The sequence below is a fragment of the Dermacentor variabilis genome, chromosome 9 (genome assembly GCF_050947875.1).
Source record: "Dermacentor variabilis isolate Ectoservices chromosome 9, ASM5094787v1, whole genome shotgun sequence".
Taxonomy (NCBI): Eukaryota; Metazoa; Arthropoda; class Arachnida; order Ixodida; family Ixodidae; genus Dermacentor; species Dermacentor variabilis.
The window spans coordinates 93,875,287-93,890,746 of NC_134576.1; positions in this window are offsets into that span (position 1 = coordinate 93,875,287).

Here is a 15,460-nt window from a genome sequence, read left to right on the forward strand (position 1 = left end):
TCGCAAAAAAGCACTCACGAACGAAAAAAAAAATCACTGCGAATTGGGCCCCTAGTTTGCATCATTCGTTCGCATTCGTCGTGCGCCGGCAGCTGCATATACGTACACGTTGGCCAAAGGAGGGACTTGAGATCTCTCACTCATCGCGCACGTCCGTGCACAGCACGCAAACAAGCACAAACACGCGCACCGACACGCGCGCCCACAAATCGCAGGGTCTTGCAACACAATGGGCGGGTGTTGCCCGACCGCGTTAACCGCGGCACGACGGAAGTGACCGCCGCCGACAGAGTTCGTCCCGCGTGGCTGGAGAACCTACTAACCCCGCGCCTTGACAGCTTAGAGATGCAGTGAACCGCCGTTCTCTTCCTTCTGATCGATGCGATGTGCAGTGCATAACCGTCACGACATCGCGTTCGGTTTGCTACCAAGGGCCGTGCCCGAGCCGCGTCTGCTGCATACCGGCTGACGCGTGGACGGATCGTGAGATCGCTTCGCCGGTGTCGTTAACCGCGCGCACCTGTCCGACGAGTTGATTTTCACTGCAGTGACCCGCGAGGCAGTGGCCCCGTGCCTTGAAGAGAGAAGGAATGTGATGCGTTGCCGTTGCAGAGTTGGGTCTCACTTTCTTCGGTGCAGCGTAGCGCTGGTGACCCCTCCTTTGTCTTTGTGCTGGAGACTGAGGAGCTGCAGTCACGCGTGTGCCTGAGGTTCGAGGTCAAAAGGTTATAGCGCTCTCAATCATACAGATGCATTTTGTGCACTATTTAGGCACTGCGGCCTGTCGCGCTTTTATACGTGGGATTTCTTACCTAAATTACAATATCGGATAACCAAAAAGAAAGCTCACATTAGCTGAACTGAACCACACTCCCTTCATGATGCATCGCGTATGCTATATTGATTTTTGTAGTGGTTCTGTCAGTGCCTACACAGCTTTGATATTCTTTATATATATACCGTTGCTCAGTCATTAGCTGTCGTTCATGACGCCACTTATCACGATGGCGTTGCAGAGATCTCTCGGCAATCTCACACCATAACAAGTCCGCATAATGACCGCAATAGGTGATATGGCGTTTAGAACCGCGGCTCCAAGGAAAGTGGTCGCAGTTACGAACCCACCCTGGAAGCCTGAGAAATCGATATTCCCTGTCTTAGCAAAGTGCTCGTATGACGCACGCTCCTTATTTGCTTATACTTTTCGCTCTGGAGCCTGTACGCCAGGCCTTGGGACATCGTATGGTATAAGCTGCACTTCTTTAAATAAGAAAGAATAAACTGTTACTTCCGGAAAGATTATCAGTATGAAGGATGGATGGATGCTATGAGCGTCCCCTTTGGAATGGGGCGGTGGGTTGCGCCACCAAGCTCTTGTTATTACATTGCCTAATGTCCTACCTATGTTTGAAAATAGGGAGAGAGAAAATAAAAAAGAAATCAGGAAGAATTCCCATTGCCAAACATTCTGAACCCCTATTGGGAACTTTGTTTTTGTACGCCTCCGTTTTTTGTCGTTTGCCTACTTTTCTTCCACCAATCTTCCATTCGCCTCTTGGGCATGTCGAGCGCCTCTCTGGTCTTTTCAGTGCACTTCTCTTTTCTCTACGTTAAGAGGGCAGAGTCGTTTTATGCATAAAATCTTAATCCTGTGAGAAAAACTGCATATGACCCGTGGTTGCTCCATGGCTATGGTGTTGGGTTGCTGAGCACGAAGTCGAGCGATCTAATCCCGGCCGCGGCGGCCGCATTTCTATGGGGGCGAAATTCGAAAACACCCGTGTACTTAAATTTAGGTGCGCGTTAAAGAGCCCCAGTTGGTCGAAATTTCCGGAGTCCTCCACTACGGCGTGCTTCATAATCTGAAAAGTGTTTTTGGCACGTAAAACCCCATAATTTTTTTTAAAACTGCTTATAACTAAGAAAGTACTAAAAGAAAAATATATGATAAGTAAGTAGAATGGATATTTTGAAAGAGCTAAGATGTTTCTGGTAGCTAGCAAATGTAACCAATCGTAATGCGGGCTATACTCTGCGTGAAGCTGAGCCCTGAACGTCATGTGACTCTGAGCATAATATTTTTTGTTTCCAGAGAAAAAAAAAGACACTGTACCTTTTGAACGCTGACAACGCTGCTGACGGTCATTTTTTCTGCGTCGCCCGCGCAATTGTGACAATACGTGCGCAAGAGTATGAACGGCTATTAATGAGCCAGCAATAACTGTTTATACCACTGACATACCGTTCCCTAGTGACACATAACCTTGACTCTTGACCACATGCTTTGGCAGTGCCCCGCTGTCTTCACAGACCGTGACAAGGAACAAGAATGGTGGCGGCAAATGCTACACAGTGAATCACTCTCTGACCAATTACGGGCAGTCCAGAAGGCCCGCGATGTGGCTGAGGGGCTAGGCCTGACAGTCCCAACGTGGAAGCGGCCCGCGTCAACGTATGGTTGACCTTCAGGACCCAATAAAGTTCTCCATACCATACCATACTGACATAAGGGCAGATGCTGCGCACCAATGCTTTCTCGTAATGAACTGGCAGATTTATTACCTGCACGCATTGATGACGACAAGGGATATCTACAGATGGACAAAGATAATAAAGTTACGAACTTGCAAATTGTATTTGCTAGCAGCGCCGAACTTCAAAGCGCTGGCACGATGAGAAATGTTACCAGCGTTGCAGTCTGTGCACAGTGCTTCGCCCGCACCGTCTCTGAAATGAACTGTTTTTCAACGCGAGCGTCGCGATTACGACAGGTGCTCGCCTCGTATAGCTAGGCTAGCGCAAGCGTGCGCACTGGGGTAAACGCAAACAGTCTCTCCGACTCGAGCGTTCTTGTCTGGCAGCTTGGGGGTGTGCCATTGTGCATCGTGGTTGCGTGCTGTCCGTTTCACGCGCATCTACTATACGAGCCGCTTCGCATCTGAGCGCGCTCGCTTCTGCGCTGCATGGTTGGTTGCAAGGGGGGCGCCGACTCTCGCGTTGCGGTCGATCTCAGCACACGCGAAGCATTGTTCTGTTTCTACAATTGCGCACATTATGTCGAACAGTGATCGGCTCTTCCGAAGGCTGCAGAGACACTGCGGTTTCGCTTAGCGCAACATTTGCGAGTAATCTGTCTCATCTGGACCCCGTCCGCCTCCGGTGTGTGGGAGGGTGGGGGGGGGGGGGCGAAAGACCTCCGCCGAAGCTCGGAGAGTGGTGGCGCGTGAGCCAATATTGAAAGATTGAGTCCAAAGCTTATTGACTCTCACGTCTCTGCGTTTTGCTGAGAGTGATCTTGATGCCAGGGCGGCGATGTGGCGATAGGCGAACCGCGTTGAGAAATTGATGGTGTTAGACGAAAGGGCTTTTGTTCCGGCCTTCCATAAGCATCCAGTATGTATAAAGGGGGCTCGTGCTGTTCGCTTCTCCAGTCCACGATTCGAGCCACCGCGACCCCAGCAGGTCGCTAGATCTGCATGGTTGCGAAAGGCGCGGGTCTGACGCCTCCAGCTGGCGTCCCATGCCTTTGGCGATGAGGCGTGCGATATGCCGTGAATGCGTGAATCCAGTATTAAAAGTAAAAGGAAAAAAAAAGCAAGCTGCTGCATTGGTGGTCTTCCATCGCGCGAGACTTTATGCAAAGTCCAGCCAAGCTGAGAACAACGAGCTTCTATCGGATTTCATCTACGCGTGCTCGCTGTTCTCAAAGCCGACACCGGTGCGGTCCGCAGATAGCGGTGCGGCGGTGATTAGCGCCTTCGCCGTGCAACGGTAAGTGACGCGAATTACACGGTTCGTAGTCAGCTTCCACCAAACGCTGAGCGATAAGGAGCCGCCGTACCGCCGTGGCACGATGCATTTGCCTGCAGCTGCCGACGTGATGGATTGTTCGGCTGTATGAAAAAAACAAAAATTACAAAGAGAGAAGCCACCGGCGTAGTTTTGAGCTCCCGGCGAGACAGGTTAACGGGGTAAGGTGTGCTGATTTCCAGTTCCGATAACGCCTCATGCGCACGCGACCCACCTTCGCGAGGGAGGGCGTTTGCATGCATAATATTGCACTACCGGTCTTCTTTTCGTTTTTTTTTTCGCTTTTCTTTTTTGCTTCGCGCTCTCAACGCTTCAGTCAGAAGAATCCGCATACATGCAGTGACGTAGAACTGGAAGGTTACACGCACCGCCTGGGTCAGGTTGACTACGGTATTGGTTTGCAGCAATAGTTAAGAACCCGTTAGATATTCAGCGTTGCGCGACTCCTACGTCACGTTGCCAGTGAGCGATGACTCGTCAACGCTCATTTTCAACGTGTTGTCAACGTATTGTCAACGTATTGTCAACGTATTGTCAACGTATTGTCAACGTATTGTCAACGTATTGTGAAGGCTGTTTGTTGTGTTAGCTTAAGGCACTTGCCATTGCAGCGAGGTGTCAAGGAAATTAGCAGAGGGGCTCAGCACACCAGCCGTGGTTGCTTAGTGGCTTGGTATTGGGCTGGTAAGAACGAGGTCGCGGGATCGAATCACGGCTACGGCGGCGGGAGTTCGATGGGGGCAAAATGCGAAAACGCCCGTGTAGATTTAGGTGCACGTTAAAGAATCGCAGGAGGTCCAAGTTTCCGGTGTCCCCTACTACGGCGTGCATCATAATCAGATCGTGGTATTGGCAGGTAAAACCCCATAATCATTTTTTTATTTTTAGGGCCTGAGCACAAATCCAGCGAAGTTACGCGCCCGGCGAAGGGATCCGTATAGGGCGTTGGAAAACGGCATAACCATTGCAAAATTTATGTTCAATTTCCTTAAAACAATAACTGAGTTTCTATAGAGCTACGAGGATATTTCGCGAACTCGTGAAAAACGTTCCACCATTAATTTCCTAAAAGAAGTCTATATTTACTCAACTATGGAAACCCATTATCCGTAAAATAGTAACAGATATTACCCGAAAGTGTGCTGATAATCTACGCACACGATTCTAAAGACTGACCGTTACACAGCCTTGAAGGAACATCTACAGTCACCTCTCTTTAAAAAATCGCTTTCCATTAAATACACATTTAACGTAACGGATATCAACGCTGTGTGCAAGGAATTCTAAAAGCATTATCCTGCGTAACATCAACAAAAGAAGAAAGTTGTTTTTACCCTTTCTATGTAATATTTCTCTATTTACGCGCTGAAACGGTATTCCGGGAAAGAGGTTTTGCGACATTCTTCGCACCATCTGCAGTAAAAGATGGCGGCGACACATTTTCACTCATTTGCGCTATTTGTCTAAAGAAGTTACAACACTTGAGATAGTGATGTGTGTCGACTTCTTGGTGGTGGTTTTGAGAAATAACTATAGGGTAGCACTTCGGGCCCAAGCCATGAGACGGCGCAAGAAGCAAAAGCTGCCTGGAGGCGTTATAGTTGGTAAGCATTTTTCTTTCTTTTTGCACTTCATCTACGACGCGTAAAAAGCAGAATAATAAAAGAAACGTTCAGGAGAAGTTTAAAGGGGGTCATGAGCGATGGTGCAGTCGAGCGCCGTGGAATTTTTTTAATAACTTCGACTTTTTATAGTACAGCCAACGCACGGTAACCTCGCAAAAGTCGTTAAAGAAATTCTATCGGAAATTCGCAAATAAGGTTAATCTTTTCAAAGCGTTTGTCAACACAGGAGATGAAATCTTTCTTATCAACAAATCTCGCACTCATGTTACCTCGGTTGTCGTTTCGCGCTAGCCGTACTTAATTTTTGTTTAATTTCAAAATTTTCCTTTGGCAGTCGTTTAATTCATGTTAAATTTAAATTCGACAGCCTGCGATATACTTTGGAACTTTATGTTTTAGGCACAAGTTCTGTTTACCCAATACCATGGCATGCCGTCTTTCAGTGTTAAGGATTTTTTTCTTGAGTACACTTTCTGTTGTGATGTCACTCAATACCGTTCATAATTTTCGCAAGGGTTTACGCTAGCGTACTTTTATATTCCGCACCCATCAGGACTCGGCCGCCGCTTGAAGTCGAACCCTCGACCTCATTCTATGCAGCGTAATCCTGAGGTTTGTGGGAACACCGCGGCGAGAGACGGGGCAAAAAAAAGAAACAAATGCAAATCTGTCTGAGCGGACACCATTCTCTAAGCCGAAAGGGGTGCTCACAGGTGATGAAATTTGAGAATTCGTTGTAAAACCGTAAAAAGAACGAAAATAGCTGCCACCAAGATAAAAGAAATGACATTTAGCTAAAAAAAAAATGAGCCGCACCAGGGCCCACCGCCGCTGAAGTGTCGAGACACACGAAGTTCAGATGTTTGGCGTACGGAGGTCGGAGATTAGACACGTGGGCCCGTACTGAAATACGTCTCAAATTGTCATGATTATATTCTGCCGTTGATCCTCCCACAAAAGCAATCTTTCATAACCTAGTTGTTGCAATGAAAGACCGAATCCTGCCGGTCAGTCGACATTAGATCGAAGGCCTACGTAGCGTGGCCCCATTACTCATTACTACCTGATGCGTGCTTATGTGAAAACTTTTTTCTTAGATGGAATGCTTATCGTGCCACTATCACTTATGCTAGCGTGTCTGGACTGCCGCCAGCAACTGCGTATCTGCGCGATAAATTAAGGCAGGCAACGGTAAATGACTCTCGCACGACGTTGCCGCAGCAAAATCGCGGTGCGCACGGCTCCTCGCTCCTGCGTAGTGATTACGAGATATGATGCATTTTTCATTTGTGGTGGAAGCACCTTAGGTTATAGGTGCGAAGTGGCACGCGTGAGAGAGTTACATGCATATATATATATATATATATATATATATATATATATATATATATATATATATATATATATAGTCGCCACCAGTGTCAGTAGTAATTAATATTCCCTACAGTGCCCCGAGACGACAGTAGCGGAAGGTTGTCACGTGACTGCCCTTTGTCAGCCGGTCAAGGGTCACGTGGGCCTCGATTACTGGCCCGGTTCCTGTGTCTATTTGCTGCGAGCTCCAGGGATCTCTCACTAATCTCCGGAAGCACCCGTTTCTTAACAGCAGACGCAACGGTTCTCCAGGAAGCGATGACCTCAAGACATATTTCTGCCGCTCACTTACTAAACAAAAATATAATCACTAAGCGCTTAGTTGAGTCTAACCTAACAAACATTTTTCTTTTCACCGGTGCACTAGCTTTCCATGCTACCATTTGTTCGTTTCGAGCGGTGGTTCTGAGTTGCCAAATCCACCACGGGATATATTGGCACGAGACCTGTTCTTTTCTCGTTCTTTCGTCAACACCAACACAGGTTTTGCGCATCGAGGCATCTTTCCATGGGACACGAGAAATCGACAACATCAGTACATGCATGATAATTGTCATGGCGTATCGTTCTAGTCGTTATCTGCTGTATTTATGGAGATGTCGTGGGCTCCCGACTTACCTTCCTGTTGTCGATTTCTCGTGTCCCATGGAAAGATGCCTCGATGCGCAAAACCTGTGTTGGTGTTGACGAAAGAACGAGAAAAGACCAGGTCTCGTGCCAGTATATCCCGCGGTGGATTTTACGGACCGCAGATGCCTCCGCATCAGCGGTGGCTTGCTTGCTTGCTTGCTTGCTTGCCTGCTTGCTTGTTCCTCCACTTGTGGCTGTTGTCCACTACTGTCGATTGGCTTGAAGGGAAGGGGGGGGGGGCGAGAGAAAAATTGACAGCCACTTTAACATACGCCGAGGAGGGTGAAGGCGAAAGCCTGCGCCCTCAATAGGCACCCATTAAATTACTCGACATTCTTATTCGAATGCGTTCTTACTTCTTTTTACTTCTCGTATTACTTGTTCGAATTCCACCAAAGGTAGTGGGCCCGAGTGCCCTAATTAACTCTATACTAATGAACTGTGCCTTAATCAACCTCGGCCTAACTAACGCCAAAAGTCGTGCGTTTGACTCCCACGAAATTTCGAGGGTTCCAGTCTCTCAATTAACTGTATATTAATTTAACCCTACCTTAATCAACCTCGCCCTCATTAATACCAAAGGTGGTTTCGACTCCTACCAAAGATCGGGGGTTCGAGTGCTTTAATTACTCTACATTAATTAACCGTGACCTTTCTTTTTGCAGTATTAGCGGCATGGATGTGGCAGCGATGTGGAAAAATACGACGAACGTGAGCAGTGGCACTAGCGCTCCGATATTCTGTACCTCACAATGCGATCTTGAAACACAGAGATCCAAGGCTTTCGCCTTTTCGCCTTAAAACTTCAACGAACAAGTAAGTCAGGTAGAAGTAGAAAGCTTATGACAATTAGGAAACAGATTAACCTACAGGTACAGAAATGCATGAAATGCATGAAATGGCGTTTTGTTAAGAAAGTAACTGGAACGTCAATGCACTTCTCCGCAGAAGTTCGGGAGTAAATATCTCCAAACGGGTGTCATCCTGAGAATTCATTCCAAATGGATTCGTCTGGCTCCACACCTAAAATTTGTAATTCACAATATGGGTCATAACATAATTAGTTCAAGCTTAATTAGTGAATTTTGGTTAATTAATCGATTACGCTTTTCATATTTTTTGGCAGGTAATGTCCGCCTCTTCAAGTATAGACCAGCTCACGAACTAGAATTGTGCTATTTGCCACGCGCAACCTTTAAAATTTTTTGAAAGTGTTCGCTGAAACACCCAGTACATGAACAGCAAGTTTTTTTATGATATTAGAATAATTTTGAACACGCAATAAGCAATTTAACAAGCTATCCAATTAGTGGATACGAGAATTAACATGGTAGCCTTCTTGTGTCATAGAGACTGTCGCAAATGGCCACGCAGATGTTTCTGTGGCTAAAGCTCAATGAAGAAGGCCCGAAGGAGAGGATATTTTAGGCACTTAAGGAAATACCGATTTTTCGGAATGAAAATACGGATTTTCTTCTGTAGTTTCTAAATCAACGACATGCTAGTAGAAAGTGATCAATGTTTTTATGTTCCTGGAGTTAGGACACAGAGGGGACGGTGCCCCAGACCGGAATATATATAGGTAAAAATTTAATGGCGGGATACGGCAGCGTAATCTTGTTATGGAGACTTTCAACTTACGTGTCGGACGCCATTTATTGTCCCATGAAAATAGCAAATGATTAAAGTTGGACGTCGGGATTTGCAGTTTTGTAAAATCTTGGAATAGAGAAAATTTTCAAAGCTTCGCCGCAGTGACATAAGCCGAAGTAGATGTAATGGACATAAGTGGTGCATCAAGAGATATCCGCGCAAGTGTATGAGCCATTTCATTTATGAATATACCACGATGAAGCGCAACTCGTACCAATCACACGAGATTTAAGTTTAGAGAGGTTAATTATTTCAATGTATTGGCTACAGTAGCTACTGGTGCTGAAGTGAGTGAAGTGCATAACGAAAGTGAATCAGTTACTATAACTGCTGTTAAATAATCTGAAGGAAGCTTTCGAAAAGCTAAGCTGAGTTGAGCCTGAAATACGGGTGTAAAATTCGGAAGGCATAGTGCATGTGACCAAGATAGTGACTAGATGAAAATAACCACACCCGCTTTTCCCTCATTCATTGTAGCATCAGTCGCGATCACATCATCAATTCCCGATTAGCATACCATTTAAATATGTAGTGGGCAGGAGCTTGGCATTCCATGGAAGTATATAATTAAATTCAATCTTTATATTAGCAAGGGCTTGTCGGTGCAAATGACCTCGCCTAAATTAACGTTTAACGGATCTAGCTAAGCATGGACAAAAGAACCAAAGGTCTATGTAAGCCGAACAAATTATCATCGAAAAATGCCCTCGTTTTCCTATCAAATAGGAATTGTTATCGTGTCAATGAAGATTTATATATGTTTAAATATGCTTTTACTGTTAGAATGCGCAATGTACAGAAAATAGTTGGCAGTCTGTCATGCTTATTGATATTCAGCGGTGGCGCTACGGAACAGCAGCAGTAACAACAACTACAACTACTACTACTGCTGCTGCTGCTGCTGCTACTAATACTGCTATTATTATTATTATTATTATTATTATTATTATTATTATTATTATTATTAGTAGTAGTAGTAGTAGTAGTAGTAGTAGTAGTAGTAGTAGTAGTAGTAGTAGTACTACTACTGCCACTACTAACTGCGGCAACAGCCATGACAACAATACCAACCACGGCGATGAGGCTGGAGATGACAGCGACAAAATAAACGGAGCCCTAGAAACAGTTCAGTCGAAATTTAAAAGGGACAAAAACCCCTTACCGCACCTGGAAAAACAGAGTATGGAGATTCAAGGCACACTTCGGAGTCTAGTGAAGCGAAGGCTTAGTGAAACGGGTAAATAAATGCTATACAACTGTTCGTCTTCACGCGCTTTGCAGCATAGGGACCACGTGACTGCACAGCAAGACGGCAAGACACGGAGAACTCCCAGCGCACGACCGCCATTCACACTGTCTCCAGGATCGGCCAACTTTACTATTTCAGTATGGTACCGATTCGTGGATCGGCCCAATTTATTCGGCTGGATTCCGGCAAAGCGGAGGCGCCCTAAGCCGAGAAAGGAAGTCACAGTGAGCTTCCTTTTAACAAAGGAAGTATGCGCTTGTAGGTACCTATTTGTTGCACTGGCGACAATTGAGTACCCGTTGTTGTTTCACTGCGTCATTGCGTAGAGAAGAGAGCTGGTCATCGGGAGAAACTGCAGTGGCAGTACAGCGTGGGCTGCTTATAAGTCTATTCGTTGTGCGAGTGCTGCTCTTCGTGTGAGTTAGTCGGCGAGAAAGCAGCAGCGAACCCCAGAAACCGCGGCCATGACGAGCAAAATCCACGAGGGTTCGGCAAGAAAGTTTCTTCTTAAAGACGTCGGCGGTTATGCGCCGAACCAAGGTTTGGCTATAGGGTTTCGTTGTGGGTGAGGCGCTAGCGTTTGCTAACATCTTTTTTGGTATGGCACCTCTGTTGACCATGCCTTCCTTTCCGTGTCGTTTTCTTTTACTCTGTGGTGCCATTACCTAAGAAATGCACCCATTTTTTAAAAATTATGGGGTTTTGAGTGCCAAAACCACTTTCTGATTATGAGGCACGCCGTAGTGGAGGACTCCGGAAATTTTGACCACCTGGCGTTCTTTAACGTGCACCTAAATCTAAGTACACGGGTGTTTGCTCATTTCGCCCCCATCGAAATGCTGCCGCCGTGGCCGGGATTCGATCCCGCGACGTTGTGTTCAGCAGCCTAACACTTTAGTCACTGAGCAACCACGGCAGGTGCACCCATTCCAACACGCCCAGTTTTCCCTATATACTTATTAATATAATATAGCTGTCGTTCTTCGAAAGTCTAGCAGAAATTACGTTTCTTCTTAGTACACGTACCTGTACGATAGATCAGGAGGTACGTACGCTTATTATTGTTATGCGTATAAAAGCCGTCGCTGCATTTCCTTAGAGAGAACGCGCTAAGGCACAGACAATTTTTTTTTCCGCAATGTGTTTAATGGCCGCTCTTAACGAGCGTCGTTAGAAAGAGCCTGCGTTAAAATGGTGTCACAAGCAGGGGCTCAACATCTCCGAATTAAGAGGCTCCGCGCGAGCGACAGTCACCTATAACAGTCAATTCGACTTGTCGAACCCTTACTGAAAGCGCACGCAAGGGCACGCTTGCTGGCTTGGACAGCAACCTTAGATAATCGAGCGCGACACCCTGTGATCGCATCGGCCATGCAAGGGCAATTCCGCCTTGTTACCGCGTAAGCGCGTCGACCCCCGGACATGACATTACTGACCCCGCGTAATGTGTCACACCACCGCGGGTAACCTTGCAGGCCCCCTAGGAGGAGGAGGAGGGAGGGAGCGTTTCGTCCCCTGGCAAGTGAGGGACAGTTTCACCGGAGCGCTGTATACTCCGCCTCACCAACTTCCGCGCAGTACGGCGAATGCTATGAAACTCGTGGATCATCTAATCGGTAACAACCGCCGGCGGCGTGTTCTAGGTAAGAGATGAAGGCTCGCTCATTGTGACCTACAGAACTTTCCTAGACGCTTACATTGACTTGCGTGGTGGGCGGCGGCGGAGGGGGGGGGGGGGTGATCGTGTGCTAATTTCGTGCAACTCTATCCACAGCGCTACACTGCACGCAGTTGCACGGAGGGTGGCAGCGGCGCCGTTGTCAGGTCAGCCTCGGCCACCGCGGTTAGAGCGAACAAAAGCTGGAAGAGATGCCGCGATCAACGTCGCAACGCAGCGAGGAGCCTCGGCAAGGCTCTTCTCTTGATGCTTTGACTCCGCGAGCGGGACCTCTCTTGTCCCGTGGCCCTTTGTCTGCGCGAGCAGCGGCAGCGTTTGCTGAACGCGAGGGCTTCGTTCGCGTCATGTACCGGCGGCCTCAGGGGAGGGGCCTCCAATTAAGACGCCAGCTCCGCCGAGAGAGAGAATCCCTGACCTGCTGTGGGAATTTCAGCGCTGCTCGCGAGCAGGCCGAGCTCTGGAGCTGGAATGTAGACCAGACCGGCAGCCGCACAGCAGATGCTGCGAAAGGTGACGACACCTAACGCCTGTGAAAGGGGCATGCTGATTACAGAGAGGAGATGGAGAATGTAGCAGTATTAAAGATAAGGCAAGCAGACTAACCTGTAATCAGCATGATTGGCTAATTTACACTACGAGAGGGGAAAGGAAGAGAAAAAAAAGATTAGAACGTGGAGATAGGAGAGAGAGATTGTGATTGTGAGGAGGAAGAGGCGCTATTTCTTGCGTTAGGGTATACTGGCCCTGCTCCGTTCCCTTTCCTGCTTTATGTACATTGTGGCGCTCTGCCAACATCATGAAGCCCGCTCCAGCGAGGGCATGCGTCCGTGGCGTCTGGCCAGGGTTTTGCCGGAGAGCGGAGCTAGTAGCCGCAGCAGTTGGAGCCTGGATGCAGTTCAGTAAAGGTGTTGCTCCCTGCTCCTCCGCCTGGTGTCGTCTATGAGATCCTCAGCTGGCCGTTGGTTTCAGAAGCCATGGCTTTGAGCCAACATTTGGTCCCCACAACATAGCCTTTTAATATATATGTTCGTTCACTTCTCATCGTTCGATATATATATATATATATATATATATATATATATATATATATATATATATATATATATATATATATATATATATATATATATATATATGTATATATATATATTGTTTCCTGCGCTGCATGCTGCGCAGCGTGTTTCCTTAACCATAATGATGCAACTGTCCCAGCAACATGTTTATTGACTTCATTAGTTACCGAAGGACGAGTTGTCTTTCGTAAACCTTAATTGCATCCCAGTGACAAAAAACAAAAATACCGACAACGCAACGCTCAAACAAGGTAAAAAGAAATCCACAAAGGGAGAGGGATCGAAGAAAGATTTGTTAAACCAATGTAACACGCAGGGTTTCAATGACAACTGCAGCTCGTCCGTAACTCGCACCGACGAGCCCTTTATCCACGCAAATTTTAATCGCCTTTGGTTTCATTATAGTTCACTGAAAGGGAACGTGGGGCTATGGTGTTACTTCCCCAACTGAACGTGCCGGCACCTCTTCAATAACTGGGAAATGATGATGTAAACCTCGCTAATGGATATGTTACAGACGACGTTGGCGAGTGTCTGACGACCATGTTTGAACCAATAAATAAAAACCAGTAGTTGCCAACCTGTTGAGGTCCTGATGGGACTCTATTCTCCACAATAAACGTTCTTCAAAGCATGCATTCTTGACAGGTCACTGTGTGGGATGCTTTTGACTTTCGAGCTACGTATAACCTCAACCACGACGACTCGCTAAAACGACAGGCATCCGCAATGCCCGATGGACTCGAGAACCACGCGACGTGAAAATAACTCTAATAAGAATTGACGCCGTTGCTTTTGTCACTTACGCTTCCGGTGACTTGGCCAGTCAACGCGAATTGAAATTAATATCCCGGAAAGTCAACGACCAAGAGTACGGCAGGAACTACTAAAAAGCCAACGGCAACGGAATTTCGTTTTGGCTAAACTGGTGACAAGTGAGGAGGGCGTACGATTGAAGCAATCTCGAAATTGTCTAATTTTATTGTTAGCAGCCTTTAGATGGCACCTAAGCAGACGACGCGTTCGCCTGGAGGTTAGCGGATGTGACGTATCGATTCCGGCACCGTCCAATTTCGCAGATCATGCCGAGGAGCGACGCTGGTTTCCGACGTTCTGAGTCATGCGTCACTTCCGGCGAATGGTAAGCGAAACATATCTTTTTGTTTCGGTTTCGGTAACAAAAGCATCTACTTTTTCGAGGTTATCGTGCACGATGCGTGCACCCGTACTGTAACCGTAACATTTTTGAGGAAAGCTGCTTTTTATCTACACTATCTGAAACTAGGCTTCTTAAGCGGTCCAAAATTTACTTGCAGTTGCAGTCAAAGTACCAGTTCACGAACGTGTTCCTGTATTCGCAAATCCAATTGTTTGGGACGCTCGGGCACATAACAAACACGAAAGTGACAAGCCGGGTGCCACTTCGCACCTTCTTTTCCTGCGGTCAACGAACTTACAGCAAGCGTACGTCTGTGCTCCGCGGCCGTCGCACACAAGCCTCGCGCAGTGCTTTTCTCCATGGCAAAAGTGTTGTGACTCGGCCCAGGCAGCGAGAGTGCTTCGTCGCGAGCGCCGGGCGAACATAGAAACGTCTCGCTTCAATGGAGGCGCGAACAAAAACCATCCGCGTCAGATGTAGGAGTCGCTTTGTCTGGCGCCCCGCGGAAGAAAGAAAGAAAGGCTGGCGTTGCTGGGAACAATTAACCGATAGCTGCATTGGCTTCGCTCGTCACGTTCGCAGAACACAAGACAAAAAAAAATGAAAACAAAAACCGACGATATCGCTGAGGCTCTTCAGCGGTACACTTAAGAGGGAGAATTTATCAGTCAAGCCGATGAAGTTTTCTTTCAGAACTGTATTTTTGTTAGTTGCGCGGTAATGTAGATTCATAATTAGAAGAAAACGAGATGAAGGTAGAAGCACATTGCTTTTCTTTTCGCACCTAGAATGCTATTCCCATAGATATTAGGAAATTTATGCTCTATATTATTTTCGAATAATCCACCCATTTCTTGGCCAATCCCCCATCGTGGGTAGGAGACACAAGTGCCACAGGCTACAACAACAACAACCACTCAGCGCCGGTGCTCCAGCTTGGCGTCACAGACTTCAAACTGCGTTTTTATTTTATTTGGGCAGTTGAGCTTGCCCCAGGCGAACTTCATTCCGTGTTCAAAAACAATAAGAATAATATGAGGAAAAATCCAGCCCCTCATCGTATTCTTTTTTTTATCTCATTTATTTTACATCTATTTCATATCATATCTATATATTTCATATCTATATGTATCTTACTTAGGAAGTTGAGGCTGCCCAGTGAAACTCCTCGAAACTTGCCGAGTTCGGCGAATAACAAGCATCCGTGTT